General features: G+C 45.3%; 1 protein-coding gene across 1 annotated transcript in view; it reads left to right on the top strand.

Moving 5' to 3' along the window:
- Window positions 1-26,846, top strand: part of LOC121046762 (gamma-glutamyl hydrolase) — a 158,589-nt gene that overhangs the window by 21,455 nt on the left and 110,288 nt on the right. The window lies entirely within an intron of this gene.

Raw genomic sequence — 26,846 nt, 5'->3', positions numbered from 1 at the left:
CCTCCTTCAGATTGGGGGCACCTCGGCTGGGATTCGAACCAACCACCTGGGGATCGAAGACAATTCCACGCACAGTATTTGTAATCGTCCGCACAAATGAGAGAAAAAAAAACACCGTATAGAAAATTAAAAAAAAAAGACAAAATGAAAAGTTTTTAGTGAGACAGCCTCGCTGAACGAAAGCCCCATTCAGCTTTGAAGCGACGTCGGGAGCGTCGGCAGTCCTCACTTTGGGTTGTGCCGGGTTTCGGCTAGAGGGCGACACCGAAACTTTCGGCCGCAAATAAGGCGCAAAGCTGTGTGTGGGACTCCAAAGGTAGTTCCCGCGTAGCTGTTGATCGAATGAGCACGAACTTTGACTTCACCCTTGTTCGAACGCGCTAAAGAGGACTGTCACTTTCAAGGCACAAGTGTAGGTTTTCATATTTGTGGGTGAGTGCTTTTGCTGTATATAGTATTAAAGTATTGAGCTGGTTAGGTCCTTAAATCTTGTTCGTGAGTGTGTGTGTGTGTGTGGGGGGGGGGGGGTGCGTTTTTATTGATGGACGTACTTTAGCGGATATGCTGGTTTTTGCAATAATTTTACAGAAATTATATTTACAGGCTAAATGAACTACCAGGTGTAAAAGTGAGAGGGGAGATTCTCGCCCTATCTATTTTTATTGCAAAGGTAATAAGTAATATTATTCGGTGTGAAAGAAAAACGCTCAATCATTATTATGGATGAACTTCTTTAGCGATGCAATCACTTTTTCATTTTGGGGTGATGCCCTAACAGATGTTGGCATCTGCTTCAAAAGCGTCGGTGAATGCTCCAAACCAGTATTTTCCCTTCTACAGAACCTGCTTCATAAAGTTCAGATGCCGCCTCCATCACTGTAGAGTAACCACCCGCAAATTTCGACCAGAGTTTTGTAGTTCGCTTCCGTCTTGAGTTGACAGACTACAAGTAAATAGCTAAACTTTTTCATACCCATCGTTCCTCATCCTTTTCCCAGTCTACCTTCAAAATATATCTTGTTTGTAGCATCGCTATACCTTTGAATGAGAACCATCCAATATCACATTGTACCCCCTGATTCATTGTTATGCCACGTGCTTTCAGAGCTAGCCCACCTAGCCCGCAGTGCTTTGCTTGAAGCCCCGCTTGCACATTGGGTTTGAACGCCAGAAGTGCATTTTTAAAAATTAAACCTGGCATCATAACTCTCTTTCAAATCTCCCTCATCACTTCGTACCTGTTAACTTCACAATGTTCTATGCTTTATTATACTTGCTTTTTTGTTGTCCTTACCATATATACATCCGTATGTCCACTGGGTATTGCGTACTTTCTTGAGTACATATCCTTAAATACCTATTAACCATTAAATTGTTATTCGGAAAGTTCAAATGTTTCAAGTAATAAAAAGGCACTTCAAACCTTATCAAAGTCAAAAGCTTCTTTTTATCATACAATTTTAAGTTTTTCTTAATTCCTCCTTTACAATAAATATATAAGATGTCGAACAATATCGGCGCTGTTGAAAAATTACCTATAGCTGCTTGAATTTATTGTTCGTGAAAATAATAATATATATTTTTTTCTATCAATGGGATTGCATGTCTTGAACAATGAAACGAACACACATAGGCATCAATGAACACTCCTCTCTTTATTAATGCAAACAAAACATTATAAAAATGGACGGGAAGGGAAATATAAGGTATATTCTTTAAGGGTACTCCGGCGATTTTTTGAGCTACCTCAACTAACTATATTTTCTGACTCCCCGGCCGTTACCCTTTCCGGAATGCTATTTAGTATCGTGAAATTCATAATAGTTATTGCGAAATCGGCAAATGAAAATGATGCAAAAACCAACATTCAAATACACCCGCCCTTTTCAGTGCCGTGACGTCAGTGGAAGGCAAGCTTGCCAGTCGAGCGAGCAGTCTAAAAAATAGAATATGCCAATCATTTGTTCCGTGCTGGAGCGCTGGGACTGGAGCGAGCTTCCAAAGCATTCATTTGACACCATGACACTGCTTCGAATCAGTTGGGAACAAATTCTACAGTCCAGAGAGTGAACCAATGCACTTCCACTGACGTCACTTTTTCGTTGTTGCCAGTAGAGACCTTCAGTTTGAAAAACACGGTGAGGACCAAAATTGTAAATTCAATAACTTCGTGAAAAAAAAGTTATTTTGACCTAATATTTGGGATATTATTTTGGCGATGTTGTTTGGCGAGTTTAGCAAAATTTCAAGCAAATCGGGGACCATGAAGAAATCGCCGGAGTACCCCTTTATGGGGTATTTGGCGATTTCTTCATGGTGCCCTAAGGACAAACCCGCCACTTTCCTCAGCGGAGCGCGCATCACGTGAGAAATACGTCATCCCTTTTTGACGCCTCGCGGCGCCGTTCTCCTCCGTGGCGGAGGCGCGGAGGCTTCGTGCTCTCAGCCTGAAAGCTCCGCAGGTGCGCGCGGCGGAGCCGGGAACGGAGTTTCCCGGGTTGTTGACGTCACGACATCCGTCCGCGGAGTTCTCCTTCGTGTGGATACCCCTTTAACAGGTGTGTTTATAACAAAACAGTAGCCAAATAAAAAAAAATTAAAAGCCGTTTACAACTCCCTGTAACGCCGAATCAGAGCGCAGCTCTTGAGGAGGAGGAGGGAAGGGTACTGGGGTTGTGGGTCAAGTGACCTGTGTGGGGGTCACGTGCCCTGGGGTCACGTGACGATGCCGATGATGTTATCAGTGACGTCACTGATGACGTCATCAGTGATGATGACGATGCGGATGTCGGTGATGTCATCAGTGACGTTACTGATGATGTCATCAGTGATGATGACGATGCGGATGCCGGTGACGTCATCAGTGACGATGACGTCATCGGGGGTCACATGACCTTGGGGGGTCACGTGACCTCATGGGAGTCACGTGACTTCGGGGGTCACGTGACCCCCCGGGGTGGGGGCTCGCGCGGTGCATTGTGGGACATTTCCCATAATGCACCGCGCGGTTACGCCGACGGCGACGGCGACGCCGCTCAAGCCGGAAACGGGCGCCTAAGAGCTGCGCTCTAAAATTGAAAGTCACTTACAACCCCCTGTAACACCGAATTAGAGCGCAGCTCTTGAGGAAGAGGAGGGGAAGGGTACTGAGGCGAAGGTACATCCTTCCGCCCTCCTCCTCACATCCTCATTCTGTGTGCTACTCCTCCCTCCGAGCGACGTGCCGCTGCCTCACGAGGGTCACGTGACGTCACCAGGGTTACGTGACCTCACGGGAGTCACGTGACCCCTATGAGGTTACGTGACGATGACTTCATCAGTGACGATGACGATGCGGATGACGTCATCAGTGATGTCACGCGTCACATAATGCACCGCGCGGTTACGGTGACGCGGATGACGACGCGGCTCAAGCCGGAAACATGGGCCTAAAAGCTTCGTTCTAAAAAAAAATGTCGCAAAACTATCAATAGGTCGCCACTCTTCAATAACACGTCATGTGTTAACACCTGCTTACTGCGAAATGGTACCTTTATCATTGTCACGCATACTGACCGAAAATATTTTAAGAGACATGCACACAAAGAAAAACTAAAACAAAGAGCGATCCGAAGTTAAACTTTACCTGCTTATAAGGAGGACAACTTGTTTCAGCTTCTTGATCAATGCAGAACACCCACCCAACACAGACGGTGCTAGCCGCGACCATTCGAGCCTTCACAGATATGCACTAAACGTCACAATCCTAACGCTTTTTTTTTTTTTTCAATTTGCCGGCGAAACAAAATTCGAAAGGGCGGAATAACGTCACTTTTGAAGTAGGTGTATCATGTACAAAAATTGTTCCGAGGTCCTTCCCACACGTAATAGAAGCTGGGATCAACATGATCTACTAATGAGCACGACTATATACATTGGCTAGTAGCTAAAGGAAGGCATTTTTTAAGGTTGATGGTCAAATACTTTTCCGAGCTTCCTTCAATGTAAAATCATCGGATTCTTATCTTGTAACCTTTTACGGTTGCCCTTCGTGTCCCGCCCTTCTCCCTCAGACTGAAAATACAAAAAAAAAAAAAAAAAATCCTTATATCTCAGCAATATCTAGTGCTCCAGGTACGGGAAAACGTGACTTCTAAAGATGCCACATCATCACATTGGCTTTCGACAACAATTGCATGGAAAGGCGTGATCGGCCAAGGCCAATTCAATGACCACAGACAAGCTGCACAAGCCCTCGACGTCTCTCTTGTCCTGAGTAGCGACCCTCGGATGACGAGAGTCAGGTCGACGAACGCCGCCGAAGCCACTCAGATCCACGCACCCAATTCTCATCCGCTTAGAGTGGCGACCCTCGGAAGAGCAGCCAGGCTCGAGCAACAGGTAGTGCGCAAATGACTTGACAGTTGACACCTTCTTGCTGGCAGGAGTCCCTGTCGCCCTTCATGCAGCGTCCGATGGACTCCTTGTAGACCTGCGCCGTCGGACAGTGATGCACGTACCCTCGCAGTCCGTTGGTGGCCTTCGAGTTGGGCGCGCAGACAACAAACTTGCTGCACGAATACTCCGCATGTCTGACAGTCCACAGTATTCTCGTCAACCACAATAAGAGACGGCGCGAGCGGGTCGGGCGGTAATGTTGGTACCGGGGCCACCACGACCGGTCTTCTGTGGGCGGCCGCCGGTCTTCTATGCGGCCTCCTGCTCGGCCGCCTTGTAGTGGTTGTCGTCGTAGTGGTAGTCATGCGTCGCGTCGTTGACGTTGGATGCCTGAACCTGGGCGGCGGAGGCTCCGTCTCGTCCTCGTACTCGTACTCGTACTCACCGTCGTACAGCATGGTCGTAGTTGTCCTTCCTGTCGTAGGCCTCGGAGTCGTCGTCGTGGTCGTCGTGGTGGTGTAGGGTGACCACCCGTCCCGCGACCCGCGGGACGGTCCCGTATTGATTGAGGGCTCGTGTCCTGCGTCCCGCGAGAAATTTCCAAATCTTCAAAATGTCCCGCATTTCACATTGTCGTAAAATTCACTATGCAACTCATGGTGCTGCCGAACAACGGGGCACGGGGAAGCGCGAAGGTCGCTGGTAATCGTATGAATCGCAATGGTGTACGCCATTTTCTATTTAAGCATTGCGGGAACGACCGCCGTTCTTGCAGGAAACGCGACCCGCATGCGCCGTTGTGCCTCTCCCCTTGGTGGCAAAATATTGTAAGAGAAAATTGCTCGCCAGAAGCTTAAATACAAATTATTGTAATTATTTCCTATGGCTGTGTCAATGCGAAAAGGTTGCCGTGAATTTTTTTTTTCTAGCGAAGACAGCCACACAAGGCGAAAGGACTGCAACTCACAATGTTCGCGAAAGAGCATAATGCTAAAAATTTGTGTAGGACTATGTTGATAAAAGTAAGCGTTGACAGGAAACCATAACCCGTAAAAGATTTACTGTTTCTTAATTACATTTGATGCATAGTGGTCTGCTTCAGTTGATTTTTATGCTTTCAACTTCGACAAGTATTTGGCATAAAAATATATCAGTGGGAGTGAAAATCATTTGAGCTTAATTGCTGCAATACAATTGGCAGGTGCATAAACAGCACAGGATATAAATGTGTTAAGAGAGCCTGGGCTCGTGCTGTGCGTGTTCATAAATTTGACCCCCCCCCCCTTTCCCCCCCCCCCCCCTTGCCCCGCGTGTCCCGCATTTCGCTAGTTGGAAGGTGGCCACCCTATGGTGGTGGGTGGTGGAGGCGGCTGCATAAATTCCCCCCGGACCTCGGCCAGCGGTTCCAACTGTTGCTGGACCGGGCGCCTTTTGATGGCGATCCTGCGCTGGACCGGGTGGACATCGGCCGGTTTGTCTCCCTGAGGTTGTGGCACGGGTCCCAACCTGATTTCTTGCCCCTGCGTCGGGCGGGTGGCGGTGTAGGGTAGTCAACGTTGGCTGGACTGTTCACCCTCACCACCTTGCTGATTCTGAGCGGACCTCTTTCGTCTCTTTGAGACACCGGCAGGACTGAGTCGTCCACGAACGCCGGCTGATGTCACCGGCGTGGCGGAATCATTACGATCTGAACTACCAACATCATGCGGCCCTCTCCAGCTGTCTTCTACTTAAAACATTTTTTTTATTTTATTTATTTACAAGACACTGCAAGCCAGTGATGCGGCCCAAGCAAGAGTGGGTGCTGTTTTTTTTTCGCATGATACCTAGAATTTATACATCAAAGGAAAAGGAGGGGCGATTGAAAACACAAACCACATAAGACACAAAATACACTTCAAAAAGGTGTTTAATTAATCGTAAAACAATGTCCGAAGTAAAAACATGAGGAGGCAAGGAGTTCCGACCTATTACACTTCTGGGTAAAGAGGATTGTTTAAACGAATTTGTGCGAGCAAATATGTTAGTTATTTTTTGTGTATGGTCATGTCTAGTCTGTCTATAGTAGATCATGGCTCAATGTATGATGATGATTTAAGGAGAAGTTTGTGATACCAAAACTGAAAATTGAATTTTAATCTAGCTAGCTCCGTGCGATCTTCTACAGGAATGTTTTTAGTTCTAATTAATTTGGCAGGAGAGTCATGCCGGCGCTAAACATTATATACAAAACGAACTGCTAGTCTCTGGACCTGCTCAAGCCTGTTAATAACTTCCTTCGTAAAAGGATCCCATACAGTGCAAGCGTACTTTAACCGAGACCTCATTAGCGTGCTATAAGCCAGAAGTTTGACATGAGAGGGCACATATTTAATCTTTTGCCTCACTAAGCCTAGTTTACGAGGTGCAGATGCGCCGATACGTTCAATGTGTGAAGACCAAGAGAGGTTCTTAGTAATCGTAACGCCAAGGTACTTAAAACTGTCCGTTTGAGAAATTATTTTATTGCCAATAGAGTAATCAGACACATGGGGGCACTTTTTGTTTGTGATACGCATAAACACATATTTGTCTTAAGTTTCATTTCCCAGAGATCGCACAAATTAGAAATTGCGTTCAGACTCATTCAGCAAGACCTGGTCGCTAATAGAGTTAATAGCCTTGAACAGTAAGCAGCCATCTGTAAATAAACGAATACTCACCCTCTCGTGGATATGTGAGGTTAAATCATTAATACAAATTGAGAAAAGTAGGGGACCAAGGACATTTCCTTGCGGGACACCAGAATTTACAGAAAGGAGATCTGAATGAGGACCACCTACATCTACAAATTGTTTGCGCACTTCTAGACAAGAGGAAATCCATTTTACAACCGTACGGAGAAAGCCGAGTTTGTTAAGTTTGAATAAAATACCGGAATGAGAGACTCCATAAATGCTTTGCTCAAGTCGAGAAAGATTACGCCGACTTGGCCGGGTTTGTCAAATCAAATCAAAGTTTATTTAACATCAGCAAGTACAAAGTACTAAACAAGTGATTCAAGGAGCTCTGACAAAAAGCCGCAAGGGTGCGGCTTGACTGGGTCTGAGCCCCCTCTGCATATGCATAGTCCCATTGCAGTGTAAAAAACAAGCAAAAAAGATTCGGCAACAGCACTGGTAATAATACACAATAACAAACGAGTAACGCAACATCAGCATCACTTACTAAACATTAAACAATCAATGCACACGAAGAGATACAAGGTGAAACAATAGATCTAGATATATAAACTGCATGGAACATGAAACACTTACTTTTCATTTCAAATTATCAAGTGATTTCAATAAAAATGGTAATGTGTAACATAAAGATTGATTTCTGTAATTCGTACGTGCATGAGGAACGATCCATGTTTCATTGTGACGTGTGTTATAAATGTTAGTGTTTCTTGTTAATCTAGATAATTGTTCTATGATGTAGTTATTTAGTTTTTTGCCGGCATAGTACCTCTTAAGCAGCATATCATTATATAAAAAGTTAACTGGATGTACCTTAAGACTTTTAAAAAGTGGTTCGGTATGCGCATCGTAGGGAGAGCTAGTTATATCGCGCACGGCTTTTTTCTGTAGTAAAAAGAGTTTAGTAAGGTTTGACGTGGTTGCAATCCCCCAAACTAGGTGGCAGTAGTTGATGTGAGAAAGAAACAGGGAATTGTAAATAAGCAATTTTATATTAGTGGGTAGAAAATACCGCAACTTTGTAAGAATACCTACAACGCGAGAGAGTTTATTAGCAATTATTTCAATATGTTTGTTCCAAACTAAGTGTTCTTCACATACAACTCCTAGGCTTTTAACTGAGGGCACAATATCCACAGAAGAAGTCCCTATCATGAGGGGGTTCTCAATATTTGCTTTCTGATTTTTAGGTCTGAAAAAAACAGCTTTTGTTTTGGACTTGTTAATAGCTAGTGAATTCAACAGGGTCCATTGGTTTAATTTATCGAGCACATTATTTGCATGATTTATTAATTGTTTAATATCGGAAGAATTAAAAAATAAACTGGTGTCGTCGGCGTACATAACAAATTGGGTATCATTATCAATATTTATTACGTCATTAATATATATATTGAGTAACAAGGGCCCAAGAATGCTACCCTGGGGTACCCCGGATTGAATCGCTTTGATATCGGACATCTTGTTGTTTATAACAACTTTCTGGAAACGAAACTGAAGATAACTTTTCAACAAATCTAGAAATACCCCTCGGAAGCCATAGATATCGAGTTTTTTTAGTAAGGTAACGTGGTTTATTCGGTCAAAGGCCTTTGAGTAATCTACAAAAATCCCTAGCGTTAGCAGTTTGTGTTCAATAGCATGCAGAATCAATTCTTTTTGTGTCAGGAGTGCTGACTCGGTTGAACGACCCTTCCTGAAGCCAAATTGAAAGTCTGTGATTATCCTATGTTTTTCACAGAAAGCAGTCATTCTATCATTAATTAATTTTTCTAGACCTTTTGAAAAAACGGGAAGAATTGATATTGGTCTGTAATTTGATAATTCGTTTTTGTCACCCCCTTTGTACAAAACGCTCACCTTCGCTAACTGCATACGCTTTGGAAATACGCCGTGTATAAATGACAGGTTATAAGTATGTTCAAGTGCAGGACAAATTAGATCTAGGACGTACTTAACTGGAGGAATTTGCAAGTCATCGGCGTCACAACAGTTACTGTTACGGAATGAAAGAAACACGTGATAAATTTCTTCAGCATTAGTCAGTCCTAAGAACGCACTTTCACGGTTTCTAGCTTTTAGGCATTCTAAACTGCGCGGATCATATGTACTGTTAGCCAGCGATACAAAAAAGTCATTAAAAGAGTTAGCTAGCGCCGTTCCCGATGTTGCTTGGCCATTTAAAAGTAACTCTTGAATACACTGTGAGTGTTGGTGGCCACGACCAAGCACTGTATTCAGTCTTTGCCACGTAATGTCACTTCGTTTCAGTATGTCGGCATTGAACAGGTTGTGAAGATAATTCCTTTTCGCATTTCTAAGAAAACTAGTCACTTTATTACGAAAAATTTTGAAAGTATGTAGATCATTTGAGTTTCTTGTCTGTAAAAACCGCCGATAAAGAGCATCTTTTTGTTTTATTAGTTTTAACGACTTGTTCGTTATCCATGGTTTCCTTGACTTTTTGCTTCTTGATGCCTTGTGACGAAATAATCTTACATAAACCGACTTAAACAAGGTTAAAAACGTGTCGTACGCTTCATCAGGGGTAGTTTTACTATACACTATATCCCAGCATTTCTGTGCGAGTTCATTGCGAAATTGTTCTAATGTTAGTGGATTAACGTTCTGAAAATGTAAGAGTATGAATTTCTTTATATGATTCAACTATTGCGTTTTGAGTAGTCATGAGAAAAATGGGCAAGTGATCGATGACGTTCACCCCGATAGCACCTGATACTAGTTTTTGAGTGTCTATATTTGTAATAAGAACATCAAGTAGCGACTATTGAAACGAAAGAATGAATAGTAGAAACAAGTTCCCTGGTAGTGGAAAGGCCTTTATGGAAGCCATGCTGAAAAGGCCAGATGATGTCATGCTTATCTTAGAATTCAGTCATGTAATTAGAAATGATATGTTCTAAGAGCTTACATGATGTGCTGGTAAGCGATATGGGACGGTGATCAGTTAACAGTGAACATTGTCTTCTTTTAAAAACAGGTAGAACCCGCGTGAAATACGCCAATCTAAGGAAAGAACACCACATGAAAACGACGAACGAAAAATGACAACAAGGAACCCAGCAAGCGGTTCAGCGTAACGACGAAGGAAGGTGTTGGGAATGTTATCAGGGCCACATGATGATTTGGGAATGTTATCACGACCACATGATGATTCCGGCTTAAGATGAAAAAACATGGAAAAAATGCCTTCAACTGTTATGAACTCTGGACTAATCTCGTTTAATTATCAAAGGACGTTTGTCGCGGGCTGGGGTGTGAAAAAACAGATTAAATTCAGTGGCTATTTTCTGCTTGTCGTGACTCATGGTTTCTCCCATTTTAAGGAATCGACGGTTTTCTGTCCATTTGTAGTGAAAATGCGCCAATGATTTTGTCGCGTGTTAGAATAGTAAAACTGCTTACCTGCACGAATTTTCGTCGGAAGTGTTTGCTTGAAATTTCGAATAGTTGAACTGTTAGACCAAAGCTTTCCATTACATTTTATTTTCCGTGCCAGATGAATTATGTCTCGGATGATCCAGGGGTTCTTACGGTGTACGTTCTTCGTTCTATTTGGGATAAAATGGTCAAGACAAAAATGACAAACACTTTTAAATGATTGTGCCAGAGAGTGAAACTGGTGCATTGTCGCTCTCCGACCCGTCTTTTTGCGCCTAAACATATTTTTGGCCTCGTCATTTGCTAAGTTTGCTCCGCAGAACGCAGCAATTGGCTCTTCAAGCGCCCCGCAGGGAAGTTGACGCACGGGTATTTCTGAAAGTATTATATGTACGGAGTAAATGTGTGGTGGTGGAAGTACTGGGCTTCATAAAAACTCTACTTAGGAAAGCATATATTTCCTTTCTGTGGTAAGGCATGAGAAACTTGACCAATATTTCCTCAAATTGTGTAGTGCATAAAGAGTGCACATAGAACATTGCTCAAGGTCAGCCGTCCATTCAGTGCAAAAATTATTCCAAGTACTCTCCACCTACATTCATTTCATGGCACGTTCATTAGGCATGGCAAAAAGTCACAAGTGAGCTGATAAGAATAAAAGTAATAAAAAAAATTCCCCAAACAAGTGAAAAGAAGACAGGGTGGACAAAGGTATACCCCTCTTCAGGTTTGACGTTTACTGAGCCACCAAAAATCGCGTGTACTGTTCAAATGTGAATTCTCCATTCCGTGCCACAACACACGCGGGTACAACGGCGAAAAAATTTACGTTTGAAATGTTTATACAACATTTACCATGAAACTACTGGTATTAAGAGCTCACCATACCTCTTAAAACCAAATAATTTTTCCAAACGTAATGACCATGTGCTAGTCCTGTGCGAATAGTGGATTTTGAGTTCGAAGCGAATTCGAAGCGAATAGTGGTTTTGGCCGAGTATTTTCGATTCGAATATTGAATAGTGTTTCCAAGCCTTTCGCTACCTATTGCATTATGCTTAGACGAAAACTGAGCTAAACTCGTGAAGGTTGTTCCACTTGTTCATTTATAAGCTAAGTTTAATATATCTATACTTATGAGCTGTGACCTCAGAAGGTCTGATGTCTTGGGAGGGCAAGTAAACATCGGATCTGACAGAAAACGAATCCTATAGAGATTTCCAACTATACCCATTGAATTTACAAATACTTCTACACAAAAAAATATTTCTTTAATCTTGAGTTAAAAAAGAAAGGATCGCGCTTGACGAACGAAGATTGTAAGGGCATTTTTGCCTAGCCTATACTTTTGCCTAACAGTCAGTCAAATTTTTTAAAACTTTTACTACAATGTAGATACGTATACACATTCACAAACTATCCATTTATTTTCAAATACATCCGGCACGCGAGCACCAGCCCACATTGAATGTATGTTTTTTTTTGTTTTTTTTTTCAAGCACGCAATTGCGATATTTATATTTTTCCAAATGTTGACCGCGGCGGGTTAGCTCCACTGAGTACGCTTCTTACCGAACGCCGATGTAATGCAGAGCAGCAACACCCGCGGAGCTCGCTTTATCGGGTATTGCTTTTCCACAGTGCACCAGTGCTCGGTAAGAAGCGCACTCAACGGGGCTAACACGCCAGGATCAACACTTCGAAAAACGCGAATAGTGAAGTTCTTCTTGAAGCGAATATCGAATATCGTATTATTCGACACTCATATTCAAAATTTCGAATATTCGCACAATCCTATCATGTGCACAAGATACGCGAATACTGTACTAGAACGTAGCTCTTCAAAAATTCATTTTTTGTGAGGACGGTCAAGGATTGGAACGCTTTACAGGAATGTATAGTTTGTGCTGCAAATGCTGATACGTTCTTTTCGTTATTATTCGCACCCTGCAATAATGCCTTCTAGGCGCTGCAGGGGATCTCTGAATAAAGAATAAAGTCGCCTGTTATACCGGCGTAGCCTTTGCCACAACGACCTGGCGAAGTGACTTTAGGCAACAAAACGTAGCCGACAACAACGAACAAATATAATGCATATAATTGGCAAAGCACCGCTTGTATTTCGCACGAAATCAATCAATAATGTTGGTGCCGGCCGGTTGAGCTGTTGCAGCACAGCCAAATCCAAGTTTGAGAGCTTACGTACTTGTTCGCTCCACGGTTCATTTGGAATCCTTGCTCTCGCAGCTCCCAGTACATTACCCGTAGCACAACGGAGTCCAGACATAGAATGCGAAAATATGCACGGTGCGTGATGCACCCGTTGTCTTGAATAGACCTTTTGCGAAATCCCCCAAGCGCCCCGGCCCGCGCGCGAAGAATTGTGGGAGAGACTGTACCTCGCCTGGCCGCTCTTCCTTGAGATCGCATTGCCTTGTCGCTTGACTCCTCTTAATCCTCTGTGTTTTGATTCTATTACATATTTTTATCTATTCCAATGTATTTTTCATTGCTTCTAAGTGTTTCTATTCTCTTCTGCGCGCGATATGTCTTGTATATACATAGTATTGGTGCCTTTATTTTGCATTTTCGACGGGAATGCCGACAGGAAAACACGCCGCTTCGCGCGTCGTTCCCCGGGTGAGTACTACCGTTGCTACCGATTCCTATCGCTCTGTTAGTTGTTAATTTTGGTTCAATTTTACCCGCGTGCTGTCGAGAGGTGCCGTTTATGAATACCTGCGCACATGTCATAGGGGTAGGCAAAGCTCTAAATCAACAATCGCGACGCGAGAGCCGAGTGCGCTGTGATTTGGCCGCCCGCGCTCGCTCCGTTGACTCGCACTGTAGCGTATGCCTTCGAGTTCCACTTAGTTGACCAACATACAACACGCCGCTTTGTCGCCGCGAATCATTTGTCTGAATGCTTGCGAGGCTGAGGCACACGCAACGCTGCGGCGCCTGACAACTGCGCGTTGCGGCGCGAGCCCTTCGCAAGAGCCGGTGGCCCAACGTCGCGGCTTGTATGCGCTTATGTTATGCCTTCTTAATCTATCTGCTAAGCCAGTGGTTCTCAACCATTGATGTTTCGCGGACCCCTTGTGGATCGGCCGAGATAATGGAGGACCCAGTTCGTGGTGAGGGGAAGGGAAAATATAAGTTAATTATGATTGTGATTTAGTAAATAGATAAAACCAATGGCTATAGTGTGAGGTAAACTTCACTTATTGACATATACAGGAGAAAACGCACCCGAAAATTGGAATGGTTCTTCAGAATTTGAGAAAAGACCATTTTTATTTCCGGGCTCGACTGATGAGGCTGGGCTTCGCGGACCCCTAGAATGCCTTTGGGGACCCCAAAGGGTCCGCAGACACCCATTTGAAAACCACTGTGCTAAACGGTTGTCAGTTGCAAACACCATTTTTCAAGTGCTGACAACTGCGCGCCGCTGCGTGCAGTTGTCAGGCACCGCAGCGTTGGATATGCCGAACGGTGTTACGGTTTCGCAGGCATTCGGACAAATTATTCGTGGCGACAAAGCGGCGTGCTGTATCTTGGTCAAGTGAGCGGCAGTCGAAGGCATACGCTACAGTGCGAGTCAACGGAGCGAGCGCGGGCGGGCAAATCACAGCGCACTCGTTTCTTGCGTCGCGATTGTTGATTCAGAGCTCTGCCTATCCCTATGACATGCGCGCGGGTGTTCATAAACGGCCCCTCTCGACTGCATGCGGGTTAAATTGAACCAAAATGAACAGCTAACAGAGCGATAGGAATCGGAAGCAACGGTAGTACTCACCCGGGGAACGACGCGCAAAGCGCCGTGTTGTCCGTCGGCACTCCCGTCGAAAAAGGCAAAATAAAGACACAAATGCTATATAAATACAAGAAATATCGCGCGCAGAAGAGAATAGAAACACGTAGAAGCAATAAAATACACCTGAACAGATAAAAATAGGTATTTGAATCGAAAAAGAGAGGATTAAGAGGAGGCAAGCGACAAGGCAATGCGATCTCAAGGCAGAGCGGACAGGTGAGGGACAGTTCCTCCCACAATTCCTCGCGCGCGAGCCGGGACGCTTGGGAAAATAGCAAATCGTCTCTTGAGACGGCGGCGGAGCACTTCCGGCAGCAGAAGCACTCTTGAGCGGTAGGGGCTACTATGCACAACTTGCAAGTGCACGTTCAAAGAAACAAAACATTTTAAATCTTTGTTACTTCCGTACATCTGAATATACGGCCGAAACGTAACCTACTATTCCGTACTTTGAAGCCGCCACTCCTCGTCGTCCGATTCCGGTGAACAACTGGAGTCTTCGTCGGAAGACTCGCCGCACTTCCCAACAGGCATACCGGCGTATGGGACTATACTTCCATGCTGTGGCCGTAGCGCAATATATCTTATTGAATTTCGCTCAAGGCTGGTTCCCGTTTCTCTGGGGATTTCGTCACATGACCTTGGGGGTCACGTGACCTCCCAGAGATATTTTTCCGCTAGATTTAGCGGGGAAATTTTTCCGCTAGATTTAGCGGGGAAACTTTTCCGCTAGATTTTGCGGGGAAATTTTTTCGCTAAATTTATTGGGGAAATTTACCCATAATGCACCGCGCGGTTACGCCGTCGGCGACGCCGCTCAGGCCGGAAACGGGCGCCTAAGAGCTGCGCTCTTAAAATTGGAATGGTGACTCCATCGCCTGCATCGAAGGAGGCTAAGTTGTCGTAGCACGAAACGTGGATTTCTCTGGGGGAAGATAGAGGCACTGTTTTTCCCGGTTGAGAGCTTGGCCTTTAGACTTACTGAGTGTTGCTGTTGTAGAAGCTATAACGGGCGTACTATCTTCGCTTTCGCAGTCATCCACGATCTCTTCTGCTTCAAAGTCCGGAACATTTTCATCCTCTTCATCGGAGCTTGACTCACTTTCTAAGGGAAACAAAATCCCCTGAATCTCTTTATCAGTGAGATGTGTCGCCATTGACGAGCTGAACACAAAAACAGTAAAAACAATATATATTTTCAAAACGTTTTGGAATGCGGCATTTTCGGTTGCTTGGCAATATTTTAGAATAAAAACTTCGGCATCTTTAGGGAATAGTGTGCGCAATATCGTATTGGTATTCTCTAAATCAGAAAATAGTGTAATTCATCGGCAAAGCTTCCGAAAACATGTGCACGAAGGCTTCCCGAAGCCCAAATCAAGCTTCAAATGCATAGCATCAGATACACATGTTTGTTTTCAAGCCAAATCTTTCCAGAATCAAACTGCTCAGAGTTGCAGCTTGTCAAAACACAAGAAGGTATTAGAAGCCGCAGCATAATTTTCAACAAGGTATTTCTTACCTGGAACAGTAATAAACGTTACAATGAAGTTCGTGTTTCCACGCACGTGTTGGCGGTGTCAAGAAGCGCTGCACCTGAGCGCCGACCGAGGAAGTGGCTCGATCTAGCGGAGTCGTTTTTAGACAGGCGGTGCAAAACATGTATCGGATGCGATACAGCGTGCATTCGCGTTGAATTTGTACTCGGATTTCTCTGGGATTGCTTTTTACAGAAGTGTATCACATCAGACACACTATGTATTGTAGAGTTAAGTTAGAGCTGACATAGAAAATCTGGCCATGGCGCCGATGTACGCTGGAAGCTAGAGCCGGTTTGCTTTCGTTGTTTTTGTTTGAGGAAGGCAACGACAGAGGCAACGACGGCGCCGACAGCACTGTGAGCAGGGGCCCGCGGCCCATACCGGTGGTGGAATGGACAAAAAGAAGTTTGGATCACTGGTGGAAGAAAAACCAAGAAGAAAATAACCCATAAATTTGGCTAGATCCAGTACGCTGGATCTTTCCCTTAGAAATTCCCCAGAAATTTATTTTAGAAATTTGGCTACATCCCCCGTTACAAAAGGGTTAACCGCATATCCAAATCCAAATCCGCTATTGTTTTTGGTTTGACGGAACGCGAGAAGCTCCGCAGTTTGGGAGCACATAGCGTAGACGCGACCGGAGAAGTGCCCCTGTGATGTTCCCGGAAGACGCAAAGTATCATTCGTTATCGTCTTTCGTGCTTTGAAAGCGAAGGGAGTCACAGGGTCCACGAGTGCGCAACCACAAGCCAAGGTTCACGACAGCGCTGCGTTGACTTCGGCGATCTCGTTCTGGTTTGGTGCAACAGGGCGATGCGACAAAGAGCTGAAACGTTCGTGGTGTGTGGTGCGGTGCTTGGAGGTAGAAACCCATACTAACACGGAGCTCAAATCGGCTGTTGTGGGGTTGATGTTCAACGGGTTCAGTCCCGCCGTCGTCAGCTGATCCGGTCCAGCTTGTTCGAAAGGACGCAGCGAGCGTTTTTATAAGTAAATCTTCCTTCGCTCCGTTTCAAAATGTGGAAGATTCCCGACGCATACCGTGAGTAAAAAGCTGCGGGCGTTTTCAACAAAATTACGTCGTTTTAATTCAACAATACACTCCGGATTGTTATCCTAAATCTGCCGTTTTTATGCTTCGTGTTCTTGGACTGCGTTTGCACAGCGAGGCACACCGCTCGAGTAGATGATTCGGTCCTGCAAGCGAATCGCGGAGAAAAGCTCACCGGAGAAAAGCTCACCGGAGAAAAGCTCACCGGAGATAAGCTCACCGGAGATAAGCTCACCAGAGAAAAGCTCACCGCCAAACCGGCGGATGCGAAGAAAAGCTCACCGGCCATTGAGCCTATGCGGTGAAAAGCTCACCGATTTTTTTTCTTCTTGTTATATGGAGCCAGTTGGCTCATGCGTAACATATATCAATTTATTATCATTATAATTCGTCAGCTTTGTAAAAAAGAAAATGTCCTTTTTTGTATTATTCGTTAAGCTTATTGGGTATATTTCTCCCAAATTAATAATTGCGGGCGAGTGTTTTCTGTGGCTTTCTCTCTAGGCAACGAAAACCTAACTGAAAACTTTATGAACGTGAAGAACAGGAAAAAGTTCTAAAACGTATTAATGCCTGCCTAAAGCCTAAAACTCAAAACTGTAAATGCCGAAAGTCCGAAGGTGCATGCGCAACAACGCGGTGCCTAAAATTCTCTGTGAAGCTTTTGTCAACATTTAAAAACAGGATAAAACAGTCAGTAGCATATCGAGGCTTCATTCTTTCACGGACATGAACGTTTTCTGGCCGTTCGTGCTGGTGTTTTCACACGTTACTTTTGTGTGATAGTGCCCTTCTACGGTGAGCCACTCATGACCTTCAGAGCTGCACACTGGCACCGTTGTTACTCGTGACCTATATAAGAAGTAGTCTTCTGTAAGGTAGCGAATAGGGCGATTTAGTAAACGTTATACATGATGATAACCGCTCAAGCGACGACGACGAAGTGAAGACAACAAACACGACAGGACGAAGGTGTTCTCCCAACTAAAGTTTTGTTAGTGAAATTAGCAGAAAGAAAACAGCGTAGCCGACACTGATTACATCGACAAATACATCTATTAGGCACTACACAATATTTGAAGCTGAAACGGTTCACACACCGCTCTTCTTATTAGCTCGCAAAGAACAAACCTCGTTATTTGGCAGAGCTATCGACGGCGCACTGTCGGTTGTCAAGAAATTGTTGTCTTTTTGACCGGTGTACGATGTTCTGATCTTATACTTGCGGCTTCATTAATATACAGCGTGGGTGATTACTAATTTCTAAGGAATTAGTAAATATGCCCAATGAACTTCAAGATTATTATAAAAAAGAGGACATATTTTATTGAAGTGACGAATGAGAATTGTGTTAAATTGCCACGTTTGACGCAGAATCCGCGAAGTTGAAAAAATTAGTGATCTTTTTTCCGCATCCGCTCAAAGGCCGGTGAGCTTTTCTCCGCATCTGCCGGCTTTGCGGTGAGCTTTTCTCCGGTGAGCTTATCTCCGGTGAGCTTTTCTCCGGTGAGCTTTTCAACGCTGAGCTTTTCTTCGCCGCCCCCTGCAAACGACCGGTTATACAGAATTTCAGGGAAAATTAAGTCACCACCGATATTTTCCTGTAAATCTCGTGTGAGTTTGTTGCGATCATCATGCGGTGTGAATAAGGGCAATATTTCCTGCCTGCCCACAGATGCATGAACTGAGACCATTTTTTAAGTAGTGGACATAGTGCTTTTTCTTTATTTTGGGAAGAGGCGTTGGTGCATTAATTATGGTACAATCACTTGAGAGTTGAGAAATTGGGGAGAGCGAGCAAGCTTTCCCAACTTCGTCCCTTCTATCTCTGGCACTTCCCCTAGTTTCAAATTTCAGTTTCTGTAGGCATACCTACTAGCAGGTACAAACTGCTCTAATGCAGGTAAAAGACAGAGGAAGTCAGGACGGTGCGGACTCCGTGTTTGGCGCTTTTCGCAAGGTGACTGGGTAAACTCTTTTGCGAGGTATGTGGAATATGCAAACGATTTTGTTATGCCCGTCGTTTGCGTCTCCAGCAAAACGAATAAGATTATCTACAAAGACACAATCACAAGCCAATATTTAAGATAACAGTGCGTTTGCTTTGGTGGTCCGCGTAGTTGTATTTTACCCTGCTCTCTGCAACACCGTGTCATGACGAAGAGCTGAAACGGTCACGATTTGTGCTGGGCTACCGGTTGACCGAAACCCGCATCGCCCGCATCGGCACCGAGTGCACTTGCAATTGGCTGTTGACGCTCAAGCCTTTCATCCGCGGCTTGTCGCCAGCTGATCCTGCTACTCGACGGTGAGAAAGCAGCGAGAGAGACCTCTGAAGTAAATGTAAATCCTCGTTCATCCAGTTATCCGGTGTCGAAGTGTGGAAGGTGTCCAACGTGTACTGAGGGCGGGCACTACGAGTGTTTTGCCTTGCTTTTATAACCGAAACCAGAGCAGCAAGATAACTGCCTTGCGTACTCCAAAGTGACGGAAGCAATAAGTTTCAACAGGTCGAACACGTCACCGCGGATGTAGGTGAGACGGTGCACACTGCTTAAACGCTTGCAGCATCCACGAGTGGTACCAGAAAAACGACGTCAACAGAGGAGGAGCTCGCGAATCAGCATAATGCAGTGCCACGGTCTCGTGAATTTTCAAAGTTCGGGGTAACGGTGGTATAAAAAAAAAAACGCATCAGCGCACGCCAGTGATCACGAATAACACCAGTCACAAACTTCCAAGCCCCACCGCTCCACTCGACACCAACACGATATACGACAACAAACTGCATCAAAATGCCCCAAAAGTGAAGGCGTCTGCTCCCGTACGCGTACTGCAACTAGCGGAAGTGAAGTGTTGGGCGGATGTCCTTCACAAGAATATACAGAAAATGCTTTGCGCAAGGATCATTTCCATTGAATATTGAATACATAATGATAAAATCCCAATAATTTGTTTTTCTATCAGATTCAAGCTAGTCGGACTGCTCGTAAGAGTAATCGAGCATCAAAATAACAAAAATTTGAACTTTTCCATGACCGGTTTAAGATTTATTGTTAATACATCGTTATTTTTCGCACCGCACTAACATTATAGATTTTGCCTTCGTACTTTTTAAATGCAAACAGTTATTACACACGGCTGTCCATTCCGCCGTGTTTCGTGTCTTCTTCTATAAATCTGTAACGGTCAGCGACCAAAGAGCTCACCCGCACTTGTCAAACTTATGTGCGCCGCGGGGAGTAATGGATGTTGAGTAGGAAGTGACGGACGCAGTGTCGTTGTTGTGTTTGTGTATATGTCAGTGTCAGTGCTGTGTAATACGTGGTTTCTGCGATGCATGTAGGTTATACATGATGATTGAAAACCTGAGACTGTGGTTTGAAAAAAAGAAAATCGTGAAGTAAAAAGAAAAAGGGACAGACAACATCTCAAATTCAGCTAAAAACTTCATTGCCACTACATCTTATATACACCTCCCCCGGACGTCGAACGTCGCCACCACCACAACGGTTGATCATTGAACTACAAACAGTACACCGGAATGACAATACACCGAACCGCAAACAATACATAAAAAAGAAGCGTTATACAAACAGAAACGCAAGCAGGTCGTCACCACCGCACCCGGAAGGACTTCGACGCGGACAATGTAACACCAGCACTTGAAAACACAAAAAGGCCGTCTCTAACTTTCCCCCCCTTTCCCCTGAACTGAAGCATGAATCACTCACAGTCGCCAACAACGCCCCCCATTACGAACCCGAACCCAACTCTGGGAAGCAGCCCCCCCCCCCCCCCCCTTTTACGTTCACCTCGCACTAGGTCTTTACAGTCGAAGAAACTTTTGTGACTCACTTCCAATTTGCAGTGACGCTTGGCTAATGCAATTTCCCGATGTTTTTATGCGAACAGTTACTCGCACAACACGTCTCATCTCTTCACTCTCTTTGTGTACGATTTCTGTCTCTGACCAGTTCGCTGTACATGCATTACACTCCTGGAGATGCCTAGCTAGTTCAGAGTTTGACGTGTTAATCCGCACATTCCGTTTATGTTCTGTCAACCTATCGTTACCGCACCTTGCAGTCTGACCAACATATTTAGAGCCGCATCCCAAAGGAATTTCATGCACTACTCCACTGACACATGGAACAGATCTGTCGCGATGCATTTTTTTACATTCTTTTTGTCCTGCCTCAAAAGGAGTCAGTTTAGCTCATTTGAAATCACATGTGAAAACGGTGCTGACCCCAAATCTCTCTGCACATGCCTTCAAGTTATGCGAAGTTATGCTCGTGGCGAAGTCTCTCGAGGAGCTTCAGGAGATGGAGGCGCAACCCTATTTAATCCGGGGATCTCCAGATGGATCTGGAGCCTGGGGAGGCCCGGAAACCGGAGGGCGCTTCAGCCGCGGCGAAGCATATGGTAACCATCCAGGGCCAGAACATCGACTGGAACAGTGAATGTAAGTATTTGAGAGTGGCACTGAGACTGGGGCGGTGGTAGCTGGAGCGACATGAGAGCGGACTACGAGCCGCAGTGAATTCCCACAACGGTTACCTGGGCTGCAGAGCGCTCTGGAGTTTCAGCCGGCATCAGACTGTGCGAGCACTGTGGAAGATGGTTGCGGTTCCGGGTATGACTTTCGCAGCTGCTGTGCTGTGCGTGTCGGCGCGTACGCGGGAACACCTGGAGGTGAGGCAGCGGGAGGTGGGCCGCATCGCGCTGGGCACGCACGGAAGCACCGTGGGCGACAATGTGCAGGGAGACATGGGGTGGTCCTGTTTTGTGGCGCGTGAGGCCACCAGCAAGCTAGTTTATGAGCGGCTATTATGCACGTTGCCGGAGCGTCCATGGGTCCGCCAACTACGGGCCAAGTTTATGGTGGGACTGGACACAACATGCGTACTGCGCAGCATGGAGGACGAAACGAAGATGCACACGGTGTGACTGTGATAAAGTAAACCGCCTATTCCAATCGAGGTGCAACACTATGCTGCTGTGCTGGGGTTTCGAGAGAAAAAACTGGTGCAGCAAGTGCGATATGCAACGGAGTAGCGCCAACGACCTACGAGGCGGACGGAGAAGCCAAGGTGGTGGTGAACAATGTGGCGGTGGAGACCACAAAGAGGCGGTTAGAGGACTGGGGGCAAAACTCTAAGGAGGGCAGGAAGAATCCCGGAGTAAAAATTGGTAGCTTAAAGATTTTTGTTTCTTTTAGGTGTTAATGGTTAGGTCCAGTTTTAATCTGTGATCGCCCGCTGCATAGGATTTAGCCGACATAATCCAATTTGATCCAATCGTGTTTGTTTTTCTATCCGTTTTTTTTTTTCGAGTTATCAACAGCCGAATCGTGGGCTTCAAGTTCAACGCTTTGCTCGCCAAGTTGTTGGACATCCTTGTCCAACGACTCGCTTGTGATTGTCCCTTGTGTCGCGCAAAAAACCTCTTGAGTGCATCATGAACCAACTAGACCAATAAGTTTTAATTCAAGACAGAGTAGTTTTAGACGGATAAGGTGTCGTCCCTGGCGCCACGAGGCGCGACAACGCGGCTTGGGATCATGCGCGATTAACATGTAGCTTTTAACCAGGGTGTCGAACCGAACCGAAAACCGGAGTAAAACCTTTATTTTTAACTAAACCGAAACAAGACTCTAATCGAAATCAAACATTTGATATTTATCCGAACTGGGGCAAAAATGTAATCTCATCTGGCAGTTACCAATTCATTGGAGAGGATTATCCGTAACGAAACGTGAGCCTCGCCTTCTTGTGTGTGGCGGTGCGAAGTCAATTAAATATTTGTGACGGTGGCGTCAGCGGCTCAGTTTTGACTAAACAAACAGCAGCGACGACATGGAGAGAGCTCAATAATGAGGCAACAAATAAGTATATTTCACGTTTATGTACAGCACGACATGGCGTCGGCAAGTCAGCGTTGAGGCGTACACTTGTTTACTTTGTTTCACCTTACGATGGAGCACAAAGGACGCTACGAGCCACAGGAGCCAATTCATAGCTCGGAGAGCGTCACGTGTCCTTCCGGTTGGGCAGAGCGACGCGGGGAGCGCGATGTCACGAGACAAGCTAGGAACTACGGATTGGGAAGTGTAGCTTGTAGCGTCCATCGCGGTACGTCGCAAAGTGAAACTGAGTGTAGCTGATATGCCGAGAGGTTAAGGAGCTATTCTTTTCTTGCTTCTAAGCAGTATTTCTCAAGAAAGGATAAGGCAAACATAAACGGGAAAATAAAAACAAAAACTTTACGGCTGTCGGCGCGTTCGTTGCGCGGCGGCGAAATCTGGAGGCACGAAGAGGCGAAGCCGCGACAAGCGCGACACTGCGGCGACGGTCGCCGGAACGCCAGAGCCCTGGAGGCTGCTTGCAATATAATTGTGTGTGTGTAGTGTGTGTGGGTTTTCTAGAAACAGCAAGTCGCCAGTTGTATTTTTTGTCTTTTTTTTTTTTTTTGTTTTATTCGTCACTCGACGGGCTTTTGCTCTCTTTCTCCTCTTCAACCCAGTCGTTCGAGCAACTCGTTCGGGCGTGAGGTTTGGGTGCCATTTCGATCTGGATGAGAATCGTAGCGGCGTGTGGTCGTGTATCAGTACAGGCTGTCACAAAAGAAAATTTACACGGTCTTTTTTACCGCAAAAATATACTAGGCGTCGCCGAACGCTCATTCTCCGCCAAAAGGTAGAGCTAGAGGTCACAACCAGGTGCCAAAGTTTCAGCCCGATCCGATAACTTAATCAAAAGTTATAAGTGATTTTCTGAAACTTCCAATGGGAAAATGGCGGCCGACGGAGTTTTCAAACACATGGGGCTCTGTGGAACCAGAAACCGAAAACAGGAAAAAATGGGCCCCATTTTCCCATTGAAATTTTCAGAAAATCACTTATAATTTTTGATTAAGTTATCGAATCGGGCTGAAACTTTGGCATTTGGTTGTGACCTCTAGCTCTACCTTCGCGCAGACAATGAGCGTTCGGCGATGCCTAGTTTATTTTTGCGGTAAAAAAGACAGTGTAAATTTTCTTTTGTGACACCCTGTACTTCGTGATATCCGTTAAAGACCCACGCTAGCAGTCGTACTGCACTGGCTAAATTTCTCATCTACATTGGGTAAAAACGTACACACTCCGGTAGACTAAACTCCTACTGTCTAAAAACTTTTCTACTTATTTGTTTTTTGTGGGTAGTTTGCGAGTATGGTGCGTACTACTATTATGGTGTCACGGTGCGTGCTGGCTGATTGACTTCACATCCGAGTACTCTGCTTTGGTACTGATTCCAAGCGCCTATATAACCACGTAACTTTCATTGAACGGTGTTCGCGTTAAATATTCAAGTTCACAAAACCAATTTGGGCATAGATTAGTTTTTGCTGCCCTCGTTTCCGGAGCACTGCCTCTGCTGACCTTTCTTTTTGATGCAAATGACGGAGTGTTTACCTGACCTTTTCTTCTGGGAACGGTGGACTTTCTTCTTTTTTTTTTAAGAACCGGTTTAACCTGGTTCGCTCTTGGTGGAATTGCTAACCGAACCGTTATTTCAAAAGCGTCACTGAATCAGAACCAAACCGGAACAAAATTCAATGCGACTGAACCCGAATCGAACAGGAAAAATGCCCGGTTCGACTCTCTGCTTTTAACGCAGCCAATCTTCTTAGTGTTTGCGTGGAACACAAATAAAAAATTGGATTTCTTGTGTTAAGAAATTGCAAGAATCGTACAGCAACCGTAAAAGTTTACATTTTAAGGCAGGTTCTATAATAGGCTGCTACACTCTCTTCTGCTGGCGCCATATACGGATTGCACTTTGTCAGCGGTTTTTTGTTCTTACCGCAGTGCGTGGAGATTCGGGGCAGGTATACGCGGCGTCGCTTCAAACAGCGCACTAGCAGTGCTGTTGTGCAAGTATTCGAAGCAAAGAGAAAGTTAGCTTCTTCTTGCGCCACGCACAAACATGACATTTTTAATGCCTTATAAAACAAGCAACACGCTTCCAGGGATGGAACTGGGCAAAGCTGCTTTGGAGCAATCTTGGGAGCAAACAATTTCCAGTTTGGAGCAAGTTGGGAGCAGCATACGAGTTTTAAGAATGTTAAAAAAGAGGCTAAATGTCACCTGACTTTGAAAAAAAAAAAATTTGCATACAGATAACTCCAAGTGAACTTAACGGTAGTGTCAGTAAACTTTTTAGTTGCAAAAACGTTTCACAATTACTTGGAAATGACACATCACATACTAAGCAAAACTGTCCATGACAAAGTGACACGTGTGGGAACCGACTTGCAAATAGGTAAATATAAACAAGCACAAATAGCTTTCATTGCTCAGCATTGACTAGTAATTGGTACCGAAAAATAAAATGTATTTACATGAATAGTCTCATTTCCCATTGACTAGAATACGATAATAAATGTCCTTGCACATATAAATCTATTGGGACTTCGTCAATTCCTCACGGACACACTTCACTTTTTCGAGATTCTGAGCCAATTTCGCATTAGACGCGCTAACAGCACTTGTCCAGGCACAATGTTCTCCATCTCCTTTTTTTTCTTTTCACAGCTTGCAGCAAGTCTGCTATGAAAGGCACTCTATTGACATCACTGCCACATCGCTTGAAGTAGCTCTTGACTGCGCGGCATACCGTCTTCAAAGCGCAATCAGCGCCATTATGGTGCCAGGAGAGCGTCTTCGACTGGTGTGTTTGGCGTCCTATGCTGCCCATACATCAAAAGTGGTACCGAAGTCGCAACAAATGACGTCAAAGAAGCCGCAGTGTCATGCTCTTGCATGTTGCGATCCTCGCGGTTGGTCGTAGTAATGCTGACGAGAATCAGCAAGTAGCACGAGCGAACGGGAGTATCGCCGTCGACACGGCGTCCCAACTTTTGACCGTCGAAGTTTCCGTGAACTGTCACACTGGAGAGCGATCTGCAACAGAACAGGCGTGTGCCACATACACTAGAGCTCTTGAGACGCCGCCAGAATCGCGACTGGCGACATCATGACAGTTCTATGACGTCATGAGGCGGAAATCGAGGGGCCACATTTTTGGACTCGGTAAACACACCAGTTGGAGACGCGTTCCAGCCACCTTAACGCAATCACGATCTGGCAGCTCGTACCTTGCTCCTTCATACGCCTCACTGCCCGCTCGCCTTGGTCCCCAAGTTTTCTGCGCGGGGCCGCGGGGCGGACCAACGCGGGCTGCGGGATGGCGATGGTCACACGTTTGCTCCACTATTCAAATATTCAGACGAAGTGACCCGTGCTTCAGAACAGCACGGTAAGCATGCAGCAACAGCAACTAACGTTGGCGGCAGCAACCTTCAGATACAGATCTTTCGGATTCAAATCCACTGGCGTCCCATTTGGGCCGAAAAGTCTGGTGTCAATATTGCCAACAGAAACCAGCTCGCTTGCACCTTTGCATTTATTTCATCATAATTAGAAACTGCGAGCTGGCTAAGTTCGCCGAGGCTCCTTTACGCTGCTTCTTTTCCAGTAACACATTGTGGCTGTCATTTGCCTTTTTTTTCACATTTAAGAATTAAAGGAATGGCATGGTGGAGTATTCCTGGAGTGGGAATCGGCCTAGTGTTTTCATTGCAAGGAACTGAAAGGAATGGAATTAGAATGGGTGTGCCAATTCCTCAACACTTCCAGAAGCGAGACGGCCCTCCGCAAAACCCAGCAGCCACCGCACTGAACTGGAGCTTTATTCCAGGACATGAAATGGCATTTTTAATTGCGTAGGAGATGATGTCGTCGATACTCCCGTAGCAGACGAAATGTCTGTCTTCGACTCCTCTGCGCAGATTCTGCGCGGAGTGATACACAAAGTGCGGGCGAAGTCGCGTCCTATCGCCGGCGTTTGATTGGCCCCGGCCAACCGTAGCTTTGGCCACGATCGGAGCTA

The sequence above is a fragment of the Ixodes scapularis genome, unplaced genomic scaffold, assembly GCF_016920785.2.
Source record: "Ixodes scapularis isolate PalLabHiFi unplaced genomic scaffold, ASM1692078v2 PGA_scaffold6__148_contigs__length_123643588, whole genome shotgun sequence".
NCBI classification, from domain to species: Eukaryota; Metazoa; Arthropoda; class Arachnida; order Ixodida; family Ixodidae; genus Ixodes; species Ixodes scapularis.
Note: the sequence above shows the minus strand (reverse complement) of the source record. Positions and strands in the feature narration are given on the sequence as shown.